Below are 13,193 nucleotides of genomic sequence, written 5' to 3'. Positions count from 1 at the left end.
CAATGTATATTAATGTTTCCAAGGGACAGAACATGTCTTTCAAATTATCTAAATGCTTTCAGAGTTTCTTAACAAATGGTATAAGTAAATAACACAAAATAGAGCATCGTTGTAAAACAAAGCATCAATACTAATTAAGTTAGAATGCTAGTGAGCTGCTAACAACCCCCTCATCTCTTTGGACTCTTTACTATTTCTACCTTTTCCTTTTAATTATTATTATTATTATTATTATTATTTATTAATATATTTTCTCCAAAGAGCTCACAGTAGTATGAACAGCTGTTTTCTTTCCCGTTTTACTCTCACAAGAACCCTGTAAGGTAGGTTAAGCTGAAAGGCTGAGACTGGCCCAAGAATACCCAGTGAGCTTCATGGCTGAGTTGGAATTTGAACCCTGGTCTCTCACTCCAGCCAACACTCTAAATGCTATACCACAATGGCTCTTCTACCGCATGCTGACAGCTAGGGCAAACAAATCCTTGATTTTCCAATCGGAGAGAATTCCATAATTACGGACCAATAGTAGAGAATGGTTCTTTGTGTGTGTGTCTCTTCCCCTACACACATCCTTGCAAACTTTTGTTATAAGGACTTACAGCAATGTAAGTTCGATGTAAGTTACTTCCAGCTATGTGGGTATAAGAATGCATCCTCAGTTGACCCTAGAGATTGTAATTAGAGAAGAGGATTTATGTAAGTATATAAAGCCTAAGTCATTAGGGACTTTAGAGTCAAAACCACCACTGCATCAAAACCATAACTTTGTCTGGAAAACAAATTTACTGCTTGTTGTACATTGAAAGAAAACTACATGAAAATGATGTGCCGTTGGTATTTGACTCCAGCAGAATTAGAAAAAGTGTATGAAAACACCTCCAACTTATGCTGGAAGCATAAAGATAAAGAAGGTACTTTTTACCACATGTGGTGGACATGTAAAATAGTAAAAGACTTCTGGGAAATGATATATAATGAATTGAAAAAAATGTTTAAGATAACTTTTATCAAAAACCAGAAGCCTTCTTACTAGGGTTAACAGGAGATAAATTATCAAAAGATTTAAAAAGACTCTTTATGTATGCGACAACAGCCGCAAGAATGCTACTTGCCCCGAAGTGGAAGGAAGAGAAAGTCCCAACTAAAGAATAATGCATAACCAAGATGATGGACTATGCCAAAATGGCAAAGATGACCGTGAGGATCAGGCACCAAGATGACAAGAAATTCAGTCAAGAGAGGAAAAAGTTTATAGAGTATCTGAAAGACCACTGTGTATTCTTAAAAATGTTAGCAGGATTGTTGTAACACTTATAAAGTAATATGAATCAAGGTAAAAAAGGAGATAAAATGGATTAGAAAAATGTAATTAGATGTAAAAAAATGGGGGGGGGGTTGAAAACCGGGGGAGAAGTCTGAGGGATTTAAGTAATCCCAGGAGTGTAAAGCTTGAAAAGGATGTGAATGGAGAAGACTGTTTAAAAAATGAATATATATATATATATATATATATATATAAACTTTGTCTAGAAAACAATAGCCATGACAGATGCATGGTGTTCACAATGAAAAATTATCGTCAAGACACAAACTGTCCTCTTCTATACCAGCGACACTTCTTTCCATAGGATTTTTCCTTTGGTAGAATTCCCTTGGTTTTCAGTTAACTGCAAATGTCAGTGGAATCAAACCATTTGCATGCAAACTTTTCTGTATGAAAATGGAAGGAATAGTCTAGTTCCAAAAATAATGCAATCCAAATTAATGTGCCTTTTTTTGAGTTGCTGGCGGTTAATGTTGGCCTGGGAACTGTATTATCAATTCCTGCTGTGAGAAACGATATGATAAACTGCCACTTCGCTGTTGTGGATTAATTAAGAGAAAAATTAAAGAAAACTACCTACATAAAAAGCCATGTTTGTCTTTGGGGTTTTGTAAAACTGATACAAGAAAACCACTGTAGAAAAAACATTTTGCAAATTGTTTAATCTAGTTCAGCAACACTGTGTCACTGGCTAATTTATTCACGCCTAATAGGTGTTTTTGCAAATGCCATAGACTTTTGGATGCCTTTGCTGGAAGGCCAAGGATTAAAAAAAATAATGATCTTTGCATTGTGTATTGCTCACATCCTCTCCTAAAGTAAGTACAACTGCTTGCCATGGGTCAAACTGCAGATATTTCACCACACTGAAAATGTAACCCCTGTCCATGTTTGTAGTAACAGCGCAGTTATTCATTAATGAAATTTTTTATATCATGCTTTCCATGAGACAATGTACCAGAAAAGGTAAACTCCTAATTTTATGGTCTATCTTCATAGGATATTCAACTGACAGTCAAGATTTGTTTTTATCATCTTGTATAATGGCCAGTATATTGGTGCTTGCAAGCATCATGGCAGTGTTTCAAACCTGAGATTCTTAGGCCCCCATGAATTTGATTCCCTATTTTTAATTCTTGATTTCTTGCCCTATGACATCCTTTATTCTTCTCTTTTGCTATTTAGGCAATTCCCTAAAGTATATTGTTTTGCGGGGAACCGTAGAGATATGGCCATTTTCACTACAGCGATCCTTCCCAACCATTTTTCACAAATTCTGAGGCAGAACTGGGTTGTAAATTTTAAATAACAACATTGCTGTGCCTGCCCAGTTGGATCAGGGCTGAGACACAGAGCACTGGAACTTTTCTTTACGATAAAGGAATGCTAGAATACCAGAATAATCAACCAGGCCAGAAATGAAGGTTCAAAACTTTATGTGCCACAAGGACTCTCCAGCTCTCTCCTGCCATTTCCGGATTTGAATTAAAATATTTATTTATTTCCTACCACCATATAGCCGCTCTGAGCCCAGCCTCGGCTGGGGAGGGCGGGGTATAAATATTATATGTGTACATGGTCGCAAGTGGGTTGCTTGTGTGTAAGTAGGGCGGGGGGAGAACGCCTGTATAATACAGAATAAATATATCATAAGGGTATCTAAGAAACACTAACACATCAGGTTGTCAAATACATATGCTGTCCCTAGTGTTTCTGCTTGTTAGGGCTGCCAATCTACTACAATCTTGTTTGAAAATACAACATGAATTTTAATCATGGCATAGTTCCATTTGACCATTTATATAGCTTTTCTTTCTTTGCTTGTTAGATGTTTGTAATTTTCAGATTTTAGGAATGATCACTCCAATACATTTTAGGGAAGGTGCCCATTTTAAAACCCAATGATTCCTGTAACTTTTTACCATCGGGATTCATATTAAAGTGAAGAACTCCGGATATTTTAAAATTAATTTGCTAATTTTGTTGTGTACCTATTGTTTCCTCAGGGATACCAATCTTTTTATTTGTCTAACCCCTTTGCTAGAGGTTCTTTAGCCAGGACAAATAATGAGGGGGGAGCCTTTTTTTGCTGCCCCATTCAACACATTCAGTTCCTCTAATCTTCAAACACCACTTTCCATTCTGATTCAAGCACTCATCAGATACACAAACTAATTGCTGATATCCGCTCTTTCAACAATTCAAATTAACATTTCCATTCCAATTTATCAAGCACCTTAATGGCATCCCAAGGGAGTATTGCTAATGGTTGTTTGTATATTTCCTTGTATTAAGTTGTCTTCAGATAGGCTGTTTATCTTTTCCTTACAAACCATACATGATCTTTGTGCATGTAATTAGAGGCTATATTTACCAATTGTTCCACTAGGAGGCTAGTAAAACATGGAAGTGAAGTTGTTACCAGGGAGATAGGGCGATAAAATTCCACTACTTAATTATCTTTATTGGCTTTCACTAAGACTATAATCCTCGTTCGTATCCGAGAACTAATAACTGATCCCCCTTCTTTTATTTTATTAAGTAATTTGGCCAGAAGAGAGCTTACATACTTACTAAATATTTTGTAAAAAAAACCTATTTAGGTATGTGCCCAATCCTGGCACGGTATTCACTTGAACGTTCTTTTATTACCAAGGAACTACATGTGACATTCCAAGGGGGGACCTATTGGGTTGTTGTTTTTATTTTTATTATGTATTTTGTGGTTTTATATATTGATCTTATTCTGTGAACCACCCTAAGACCCCCGGGTATAGGGTGGTATATAAATTCAATAAAAATAATAATAAAAATAATAAGATAACCTTGCAAAAGTACAATAGGTATTGTGAGCCCATCTTGGGGGAGCAGCACATTGAATGCCCCATGATCTGTGGGCTCAGGCCAGAGGATATACCTCAAGTTTATTCTCTTATCCAAACATAAGCATGTTCAAACATAACCCATCGAGAGAAACGACGTCAAACCAAAAGCACTTTGTGGACTAAATACTTTTCACCAGTGCTGGCAGGTTGGTCTTTCTAAAGCAGTAAAACGAAACATGAATCCTAAGATTGTGATGTACTTTGATTGAAGAAATTAATTTTAAGCACAGAATAAACACCATGAAAATACTGTGCCTCTCTGTCAAGAACAATATGACCTAAAATTGTGCAAGAAGACTAAGCTTTGCAACGAATTTTTTGTTGGGTGTGTTACATTTTCTGTTTTTCTTCACTTAAAATATTTTTACAATCCTGTTTAGTTTGATTTGCATTGCTACATAGAATGCTTTTTCATGCAGGTTTAATTTCTTTCTAGAATCCTTGTGATATTTATTTGTTGAATTTATATCCTGCCCTGCCTTCCAAAGTGGTATTTGTTTTGCGGAGGAATGATCCAAATTTAAGAGTGTTTTATGAAAAACCACAAAATTCATACAACAATAAAGATTGTTGATGGGAACGGCATGTATGCAGCTTGTGGGTATTCCTTGATCTAGCTTTATTAATTTATTAAAACATTTCTATCCTGCCCTGTATAATTTATTAAAATGTTTCTATCCTGCCCTCTCTAATATGACCCACCAAATGTTGGACTCCCAATTTCCACCATCCCTGACCATGACTATTGGCCATGAGATCTGAAAATTAAGAGGATCTCACTTACAGCCCATCGTTTCCAGGAGACCACAGCTTCCGATCTGTACATTATACATATTTAGCACACATATTTAGCGGTACAGCCTCTTTAATTCACTTAGGTCAGCAAAAAGCCTTTAGGGGTTCTGCGACTGGATACTAAGCTGTTTCTAAGGACATACACCTTAACCACTTGCTTTGTACAATACCTTTGGTAATAGCAAAATGCAGAATTGTATTATATGGAAAAAAACCCACATATTCATTATTAATACATTATAAATTAAAAATGTGGCCACAAACAGATCCAAACAGACAGCATTTTGCTGAGCCGCTAAAGGATCAGGCATGCGCTAGATATGGCTTTTACTGTTAATGAAATTCAGAGGGCACTTATTTTAGCAGAATGCCATTTGTTCAGGATTAATGCAATGATCTTTGGTTTTAAGTGAATAAACATTTCATACTGGACCAGCTGAATTCGGGATTTGGGAGTCCCAAACTAAATTTAAAGAAATGAACATGTTCTCTCTGCTCCACCCCCACCCCCTTTTCAAAATGTGACGTGAAGCACAAAAGTAGAAAGATAAATAAAACGGGCGCAAAAAATAGAACAGGAAAGCTTTATATTTTGGAACTGTGAGCAATAGTAACATGGTCAAAATCCCCAGTCAGCCCCATCCTATAAATGTTTACTCAGGTGTAAGTCCCACAGAGGTCCAATGTGGTTTACTCTCAAGTAAGTAGACACAGGCTTGCAGCCTAAGCCATGTTTCCCTTCAACAAATCTGACAGAGAAGATGTAAGGAAAGCGAAAGGCCTGCCTTTCTTTCAAGCTGATTCTTCCAGGCGGGAAATATTGGAAGAGAAACTCCTCAACTACAACGGCCATCTTCTACCCACTTTTTGGGGGGGAAGTCCCACTAAGAATTACTCCCAAGTAAAAGACGCTAAAAACATGAAGGAAAAATGGGTCACTATTGGGGGGGGGGGGGAATACCAACTTTTTTTGTCATTCCTGTCAGGTTTTATGATTCATGGGGGGGGGGGTTGTAATAGAAAAATAAAATTTGTGTTTAAAAACAACTACATAGAAACCAGGTGCTTAATTGTCACAACTTTTCTCTTTGTGAGGAAAGAGGGAAGATTACCCTCCACACACACCCCATGATGGTGCTTGCGCTTCATTTTTTTCCGAACAGAAGGGGGGGGGGGGACAAGAGCCTTCATTTCACATGTTAATCTGAATTTGAGCCCCACTGAGTTAAATAGGATTAACTCCCATGTAACTGTGTACAGGATTGCAGCTTAGGGCGAAGTCCCCATTTTCTGTCCCTCCTCCTGTGTCGCCAAACGCCTCACGGCGTTTTCCCGCCTAAATGAGTCCTCATGCTGGAGGCAGTAGAAACACAGAGAAATAATAATCCGAGCAGTCATTGCTTGGAGACGGATCTTCAGGGTGCTTTTATGCACCCCCTTTTTTCCCTTTTTTATTTTGGCTTCCACTTAGAAGTAATAAAATCCCTCTTTTTCCTGACCCCCTCAGGGCGGGCGAGGTGTTGCTCAACCACAGCTAGTGGTGCCATCTTCCATTTCTGGCTATTGTTTTCTATGAAAGGTCATAATTTCCAGTCTTGGGGAGGACGGGGTTCAAGGGTCTGAAGGAACATAAAAGTTGGAAGTTTTTTTGTAAGACCAACGTAAAGTCTGGCTGTTTCCAGAAAGGGCAAGGCCGCCTCAGAGTACACACGGTTTCTAAAAGCCACAATTCCTGTACATCGCAACACCAGGATTACCTGTGCATTTCTATATATTTATCTCTAACCAACTCTGTTTGTATAAGTATGCTCAGAGACTATATAAATAACCAAGCAAACTCGAAATTATAATAGCACCTCAGTTTTGAACCATCAGCATGTAGACTTTTGTGTATAAAAAGGGAAGGGATAGTTTAGTTCCAGAGTAATGCAATCTCAATTTCTATGCACACAAATATGCAAAAAGAATCACATTACATGAAAAAAATATTAGTCCACAAACTAATATGGGGGGGGGGGCATCTTCATGGTACATTTATATTACTCAGGAATTTATTTATTTTTTATATTACTCAGGAACTGTCACAATTAGAGGGGGAGGATCATGCTCCAAATCTCTTAGCCTCATCTGCCAAGAAGTGATCACAATAAATTGCTATGATGCCTGAAAAGGTTATTTATTGCAGGTTCCTCCTCACAATCTGTCCACTGAGTTTTGGGTTTTTTGAGGGGGATTGAGTTTCATTCTTGTTCTGTTCTTGCTTCAGAGGCTGCACCATTGCCCTTATAGAAGTAAAACATGGTGAAACTGAATTCCTCAATTCTGAGGCGGAGAAGGAGCTGGCTGAGGAGGCAGCTGGTTTAAATTGTCCCAGGTTCTGCAACAAGAGGCTTGCCATACATCAGGAAAATTCCTGCCATGTCCTGGTTTTGGGGCATAAAAATGGCGTCGGGGGGGGGGCGGGCAATTTTGCCAAACTGGCAAAATGTCAGGGAAAACGCAGACGTTTTGCGGCCTTCCTAAAAAAAATTTAAAAAATAAAGCTCAATAACTTTGCGGGTGTTAGGAATTTTACTTTTTGAAATATGGCCACCCTATGCAACAAGTAGCATTTGCTAACAACAAGAATCTGTGGAAGCCCAGAAAACAGTGAAGGTGTTACAACGAATGCCCCATGGTGGAATTCCCCCCTCCTTGTTCCTTTCTTTCTTATTTTTTTTTACCTCAGCACAGTAACATAACAATGTGGATGTTCTAGAGTTGCCGTATTTCAAAAAGTAAAAATCAGGGCACCCTAAATGTTGTTGAGATTTTTTTTTTAGTAGAAAAATAGTGGTGCAACAACGTTACATTTCGTTTTCAGACAAGCAGTTTACTTTTCAAATGTTATCAGAAGAACCAGAATTCAGGGTCAAATAATTTCACAGAAACCGCTTCTTAAAATGCTACCTGAATATTAATGCTTAATTAATTAATTAAATTCATTTATAACCAATGAGCTAGGTCAGGATTGAGGCAGTAGTCCTAAACACACTTACTAGGGAGTAAGCCCCATTAAAAGAAAATGAAGCTTACTTCCATTAACACACATAAGATTGTGCTTCAGATCAGTTGCGCCTATGTGCCATTGCAATCAGTGTGAAAAATTAGTCCCCGCTAACTTGCCCGATTGAATTGAACAGGAACTAAGTGCAGCACACTTACTCTGAATCCAACCCAGTATGGTTTTAATATGTCTTGCTTGAAGTTATTACAGTACAAAGACATTTTATTTCATTGTAGAATGCATGCCTCAGCCAGTCAATGCAATTAAATGTTTTTTAATGTATTTTTTTAAGAAGCAAAACAAAACTGCAGAGAGGAAGGACCAAAAGTTTGCAGTGACTGAAGAGAAATAGCACCGTTATTCCTGCACTCTTGATTTGTGTGAAAGGTTACGTATTTAAAACATTTTTATACTATTCTTCAACATTAGTGCCATGAAAGCTACTCTAGGATGTTCTGAAGCCAGCTAAAAAGTCCTCTCTTCCATTGCTGAGTACTGCACCCCTGATAGAGGAAGTATCTGAAATAGGACTTTCTGAAGGTATCTGAAACAGAGACCTTCTGTTAGTCTCAAAATGTGGGTTAGATTAGCATGGGAAGAAGCACTCTTTCAGGTTTCATAAGTAAGGACACATGATGGAGTAGGCAGGGAATGGCTAAAAGCGCTATCAGCCAGAAGGCCCATTTGAATTAAGCAAATATACTTGGGGCTGTTTTCAGAAAGTGGTTAACAGTGCCCATTGTGTGCTGGTGATGTTCTCAACCCACAGTGACCAAGAGCTATTAGCTACCATCTACATGGGGTATAGGGACGTGGCTGGTGCTGTGGGTTAAACCACAGAGCCTAGGGCTTGCCGATCAGAAGTTTGGCGGTTCGAATCCCCGCGACGGGGTGAGCTCCCGTTGCTCGGTCCCTGCTCCTGCCAACCTAGCAGTTCGAAAGCATGTCAAAGTGCGAGTAGATAAATAGGTACTGCTCTGGCGGGACGGGAAGGTAAACGGCATTTCCGTGCGCTGCTCTGGTTCGCCAGAAGCGGCTTAGTCATGCTGGCCACATGACCCGGAAGCTGTATGCCGGCTCCCTCGGCCAATAAAGCGAGATGAGGCCGCAACCCCAGAGTCAGTCACGACTGGACCTAATGGTCAGGGGTCCCTTTACCTTTACCTTTACATGTGGTATGCAGTTCTAGCCCACTCCATGTTATTGTAGTAGGTATACCGATCAGTAATGGAAAGACTCTCTTCCATTTTTATTGCAAAATGGGAACTATGTGTGGCCTTCTCTGGTGGAATCCACACACATATAAAAAACGCCGTGGACATGCTTAAAAAAAAAAGTTTTGAAAAACACATTGAATTTTGCGTAGCTCACCGACGCCATCTAGTGTCACATTTGTATATTGCACTTTACAACACATTTAAAACGTTTTATTTGCAGCTGTGTCCTTTGTTTATTGCCAAAACTATGGCTTTCTCCACATTAGAGAGTACTCTGGGGTATCCCTCACTCCAAACTTAAATTAACAAGATTTTCATGAATAGTGGGAACCACTCAGGGCTCTTTTCCGAGAAAAATAGGTGCCAGTACTCACCATGAAGTTGTTACAGTAAGTGTCACACTTTTTAAACCAAAAAAGGAGAGTTGCTGGTACTCACCATGAAGTTGTTACAGTGCCACACTTTTTAACATCAAAAAAAAAGATGTGCTGTTACTGTATACCCTTTAGTGCCCCCCTGAAAAAAAGCACTGGAACTACGGTATATTTCTGTTCTTAAAATGTAAAAAAGTAAACAGAGAAGTAAAGCCTATCATGCTGAATGTCTGAAATACTGATCACTGCTTTTTTTTTTTTTTAAAGAAATAAATCATGCCAATGCTGTGACCCTAAGCAAATTTATGGGGAAATAAGTTTACTTTAAATGTATGGCCTCTTATTCCAAGTAACTATGTTTAGTACTTTTCTTTAAAAGCTCTGTAATTATATTTTTCATCTTTTAATACTCCTATGGTAACTGGAGATCAAATGAAAATGATGTCATTGCTATTGTCTCATATGGAAAAATGATAAACATGAATAAGAGAGACCATGTTACTCAAAATGCATTTTGTTAAATGTATGTTGCTAATGCTTAAAATACACAAATAGTTTGCATAATTTTAATTATAAGTTGGTTTAATCAGAACAGGTCTCATCAAGTTTTGTTACTCAGAACTGAACATGGAAAGTTTACAAGCACTTCTATCCATATCAGAAGAGATGGAAGAACCATGGCCAAAGAAACTCAAAACAGATAGTCAAGTGAGCTCAAATGAGCAGAGGCAGTTGCTAAAAAGTTTATGCTATGCAGATAAGAAATCACCAAACACACATCTAGGTTTTCCTGAAGGATCTTGGGATTTTAGTCAAAACGATTTGGAACTGCAAGAGAAAAATAGCACAAAAACCAACTTAAGACAGTATCTACATTTTAGACTTTGTATGATTGCCCATTTGCATTCCAGATTGATAGGAAATACACCATTCATAGGAAAATGGGCACTTGAAAATGATTACTGTAGCAATTTAAAAGATTCTGGGTCTGAATTTGATGAAAATATTAATTCATTGGTCACAAAACCTAAGCCTTGGACCATTTTTGCTAAAGAAAAAGAAAAATCAATAGACAGTGGCAACATTTCAAAGGAGATTGAGTTACCATCAGTAAATATAGTTTCTTACGACATCTTGGCAGAAAATATTGTTGCAAGACTAGAATATTTACTTACAGATGTGCCAGCATTTCAAACTAATGAAAATGGCACAGGTTGTCATCATGTACATGGAGAAAAAAACCATATTCCCAAACCAGTTGCAGATGGTGGAAGCATCAGTGACAAAATCCCACTGCTATGTTTGTTAGGTGGCAATTTTATGAAAGGAAGAAAATCAAACATTGGATCGTTCTTATATGAATATAAAAATGTTGTGGGTGAGGATGAAAATATTATATTCCGCAAAAAGCAAACAAATGCCTTGGCAAAGAATAATTTAAGAAGGAACAAAGTATATAAGCACATGTTTATATCTTATTCAAGAAGCTGTGGAGTTGTAAATACCAAATTAGTAAAATGTGCTGCTTTTGGGTTATTTTTACATGATTGCAGCACTGCAGTTGAAAAGAATGCCTCAATATTCAGTCATTTTTTTCTGCTCAATACCCAACAAAGGGAAATATCCAATGGCACCAGTACCATGGAACACTTCAAATTTTCCAGATATACTATAGAAGATGGTAGCTTTTCAGTAGTTTGTAATGAAAAAGAACAAATGGCAAGGCAACTTGTAATTTCTAACAAACACATTTCCCCAGAGAATGTTTTTCACAGCTCTGCTTTATGGGGGGGAAGGTTGTGTAGCCCTACAGTGCACAACCTGTCAGCAAACTTCAGACTATTTAACTATTTGACTTCAGCTCCACTCAAATTTGGGAAGTGCAGTATTCAACAATCAAATCTTCCAATGGTGAGTACAATGGAACCAAATATACAAAAGAGAACTGGAAAATTCTTCAATGAAAACAATGCTTTTCATGTTAAAAAATTTAAAGCTTCTCATTTTATTCCAAGAGTACATAACAAAGCACAAACAAGCAAAAGCAAACGTGTCCCAGAATATATAAGAACTTGTAGCAGAGCAATGATGAACAAAACAAGGATTGGTAATTGTGAAGACTGTGGTTCTGCTGAAATGAAAGTCAATTTTTATCCATTTGACACATATAAACAAATTTGCCTCAGTACTGATTCAGAGGAAATTTCATTTATAGGAAATGTGATCTTTAATGTTGAAAATAATAAAAAAGATAGCAAAGGATATTTTGTTCCTGATAAAAGAATAATTTGCAGTGGCTCTGATACATTGACTTCTAATTGTGTTCTCCCTCAGTTATATACAATTTGCAATCCTTTTTTGGAACAGAAAAGCAAAAGTAAAAAGTCTAAGTATCCCAAAGATATAAACAACAATAGTCAAAGGCACACATGTGAAGACAACAACATGCACTTCCATATTAATGGCCTTAATCCTGGAAATGTACTTAAATATAATGGTGACCAGTATTTTACTTCAACTGGTTCTTATGATATTTGCCTAGATCAAAATAGACCAGTGAGTGTCAAAGCTCAGCGTTACAAGATTTCCCGGCATGGAAAAAGAAGAAAACTAAGTGGCTTTGTATTTGAAAATAATAATAGTGTTTTACCATACTACCCTGTTTGTAGTTCTAGAATCTCTAAGAACTTGAAACATCCTATAGTTAAAAAGGTAGAAAATCTGAATTTATTGCTTCAAAAAAGTATTTTACTAAACGGCCCACATAATCCAGAGCTAGCGTCTGTGAAACAAAATGCCAAAGATGTGGATAAGAAAGAAAATTCAACTTTTGAGCAGAGTTATGTAAGCAAAAGAAATCAACCTCAGACTATAACTACGCTATGTTTCAATTATGGATGTGGGGAAAGGGTTAGTTCTAAAGACACATTAACAATGACTTCATGCACAATGAAACAAGGCCATTTTGAAGATGCCACAGAAAAGCATTTATCTTCTGAAATTAAAAGCAGACACGAGTTTGAACTGAAAAATCAATTTGATCTGGTACTGGAAGAGCTTTTCATGTTTAATGAAATTAGTAAGGAAAATGTGGAAAAAGAAATGTGGAAATGTGGGGAAAGAAATTTTTTGGAGAAAGATCCCCTTGTATTTAATCATTCTGGCAGCATACTAGATGAAGACTCCAGAAATATTTTTGAAAATAAAGCGAATGCGACCTTCACCACTACTGGTAGTACTGTGAACAGTACTATTGTAGAGCATACAACTGGGATGAAGCCAACTAAGGATGAACAAAGTTTATTTAAGAACACAGTGATAAAAAGTCCTGGGGAGCAAGAAGTACCACATGACCACTGTCCTTCGAGTGTAACAGATGAAGAAATGTTCTATGCACCCTCTCAAGGTAACTATATTATTATGCAGTATGATCACATAGTTGAATTGGCCTTCTGTTGCATGTGAATCAAGAGGAAAAGGATGTGTCAGACCTTTCTGAATTTGCTAATACAGATTACATTTTCAAGGTAACTAGTAGGGCTGGTTTCAGGC

At 37.4% G+C, this 13,193-nt stretch overlaps 1 long non-coding RNA gene across 4 annotated transcripts; it reads left to right on the top strand.

The window, feature by feature from the left end:
• Window positions 1-6,147: 6,147 nt before the first annotated feature.
• On the top strand, window positions 6,148-12,724 carry LOC308473655. Of its 4 annotated transcripts, none has more exons than XR_013984146.1 (3): window positions 6,148-6,807; window positions 8,346-8,437; window positions 10,237-12,724. It is a non-coding gene; the product is annotated as an uncharacterized lncRNA (long non-coding RNA). The 4 variants fall into 4 exon arrangements; XR_013984147.1 differs by having other exon boundaries at window positions 6,148-7,175; XR_013984148.1 differs by having other exon boundaries at window positions 6,148-7,175; window positions 10,232-12,724.
• Window positions 12,725-13,193: the final 469 nt, after the last annotated feature.

This window comes from Podarcis pityusensis (genome assembly GCF_964106645.2).
Source record: "Podarcis pityusensis genome assembly, chromosome: 3".
Classification (NCBI taxonomy): domain Eukaryota; kingdom Metazoa; phylum Chordata; class Lepidosauria; order Squamata; family Lacertidae; genus Podarcis; species Podarcis pityusensis.
This window is presented reverse-complemented; position numbering and strand designations above follow the sequence as displayed.